Source organism: Oryzias latipes, chromosome 3 (genome assembly GCF_053564925.1).
Source record: "Oryzias latipes strain Hd-rR chromosome 3, Olatipes_Hd-rR_3.1".
Lineage (NCBI taxonomy): Eukaryota > Metazoa > Chordata > Actinopteri > Beloniformes > Adrianichthyidae > Oryzias > Oryzias latipes.
The window spans coordinates 4,467,501-4,470,000 of NC_136239.1; the positions used below are offsets into that span (position 1 = coordinate 4,467,501).

At 38.6% G+C, this 2,500-nt stretch overlaps 2 non-coding genes across 2 annotated transcripts; both read right to left on the reverse strand.

The window, feature by feature from the left end:
• Positions 1 to 652: 652 nt before the first annotated feature.
• Positions 653 to 734, reverse strand: trnas-uga (transfer RNA serine (anticodon UGA)). Its single transcript has one exon. It is a non-coding gene; the product is annotated as a tRNA-Ser (tRNA).
• A 760-nt stretch (positions 735 to 1,494) lies between these two features.
• trnas-aga (transfer RNA serine (anticodon AGA)) lies at positions 1,495 to 1,576 on the reverse strand. Its single transcript has one exon. It is a non-coding gene; the product is annotated as a tRNA-Ser (tRNA).
• Positions 1,577 to 2,500: the final 924 nt, after the last annotated feature.

A 2,500-nucleotide genomic window follows, 5' to 3' on the forward strand; every position in this document is an offset into this window, starting at 1 on the left:
ATCACTGGGATGCATTTCCTGGCAATTAAAACAAGGGGATCATTTCAAAAAAGGAAAATATGACAACCATTTTACCACCATGCCCAATTTCATTTCCCCAACAGCCACACATTGTTTCCTCAAACACAACGCCTCAAAATTTGCCTTAAATCTCAAGAATCTTGTAAATTTCTAGCATACTTGGCTAACATTTATCTTCATTCTAATGTTCAAACATAACCCTAATGAAAAATGAAAGATTCTGTTGAGAGCTTGGATTTAAAACTCAGTTTATCCGATGGTCATGCACTAAGGCCTTAAAGACCAACTCCAATGAAAATGGTGTCTTTAACAGGTTAAAAAGCATTCATCCCATGATGGAAGACATGTATAAAGAAAATGATACTTAAATGTGCCTATCTGAATATTTTTTGTAGTTAATTCATAGTGAACCAGTAACAGACAAAAACACGCTGCACGACAAAGCCTGTACTTGTACTAACAAACGACAATGAGAAGGCAAGAAGCTCCCTGCTACGTTCCATTGTGATGCATCCAGTCGCATCTTGAAGGAGATCCAATACGCCTTGGTAGTCTTGGTCCGAGCTGGCATGGTGCTGACAACTTTATTTGTGTTAAATGTTTGTAAAGTTTAAGTGCAAGAGACTTGTATCGTTGTCAGCAGGATTTGAACCTACGCGGGGAGACCCCAATGGATTTCAAGTTCATCGCCTTAACCACTCGGCCACAACAAGACACAAAACTACACTGCGTTTGGTTGCTTCACTGCCATTGGATTCTGTCATAGGCGGAAATTTATTTCCAAGCTGACTACAGAAAAATACAATTCCTGTTTTAGCAAAAATCATTGGGATAAATTTGCTGGCAATTTAAACAAGGGATCATTTCAAAAAAGGAAAATATGACAACCATTTTACCACCATGCCCAATTTCATTTCCCCAACAACCACACATTGTTTCCTCAAACACCACGCCTCAAAATTTGCCTTAAATCTAAAGAATTTTGTAAAAATCTAGCATACTTGGCTAACATTTATCTTCATTCTAATGTTCAAACATAACCCTAATGAAAAATGAAAGATTCTGTTGAGAGCTTGGATTTAAAACTCAGTTTATCCGATGGTCATGCACTAAGGCCTTAAAGACCAACTCCAATGAAAATGGTGTCTTTAACATGTTAAAAAGCATTCATTCCATGATGGAAGACATGTATAAAGAAAATGATACTTAAATGTGCCTATCTGAATATTTTTTGTAGTTAATTCATAGTGAACCAGTAACAGACAAAAACACGCTGCATGACAAAGCCTGTACTTTTACTTTCAAACGACAATGAGAAGGCAAGAAGCTCCCTGCTACGTTCCATTGTGATGCATCCAATCGCATCTTGAAGGAGATCCAATACGCCTTGGTAGTCTTGGTCCGAGCTGGCATAGTGCTCACAACTTTATTTGTGTTAAATGTTTGTAAAGTTCAAGTGCAAGAGACTTGTATCGTTGTCGGCAGGATTTGAACCTACGTGGGGAGACCCCAATGGATTTCTAGTCCATCGCCTTAACCACTCGGCCACAACAACACACGAAACTATACAGCGTTTGGTTGCTTCCCTGCCATTGGATTCTGTCATAGGCGGAAATTCTTTTCCAAGCTGACTACAGAAAAATACAATTCCTGTCTTAGCAGATATCACTGGGATGCATTTCCTGGCAATTAAAACAAGGGATCATTTCAAAAAAGGAAAATATGACAACCATTTTACCACCATGCCCAATTTTATTTCCCCAACAACCACACATTGTTTCCTCAAACACAACGCCTCAAAATTTGCCTTAAATCTCATGAATTTTTTAAAAATCTAGCATACTTGGCTAACATTTATCTTCATTCTAATGTTCAAACATAACCCTAATGAAAAATGAAAGATTCTGTTGAGAGCTTGGATTTAAAACTCAGTTTATCCGATGGTCAAGCACTAAGGCCTTAAAGACCAGCTCCAATGAAAATGGTGTCTTTAACACGTTAAAAAGCATTCATCCAAAGATGGAAGACATGTATAAAGAAAATGATACTTAAATGTGCCTATCTGAATATTTTTATTAGTTAATTCATAGTGAACCAGTAACAGATCAAAACACGCTGCATGACAAAGCCTGTACTTGTACTAACAAACGACAATGAGAAGGCAAGAAGCTCCCTGCTACGTTCCATTGTGATGCATCCAGTCGCATCTTGAAGGAGATCCAATACGCCTTGGTAGTCTTGGTCCGAGCTGGCATGGTGCTCACAACTTTATATGTGTTAAATGTTTGTAAAGTTTAAGTGCAAGAGACTTGTATCGTTGTCGGCAGGATTTGAACCTATGCGGGGAGACCCCAATGGATTTCTAGTCCATCGCCTTAACCACTCGGCCACAACAACACACAAAACTACACTGCGTTTGGTTACTTCACTGCCAATGGATTCTGTCGTAGGCGGAAATTAGAGCTTGGATTTAAGCTTG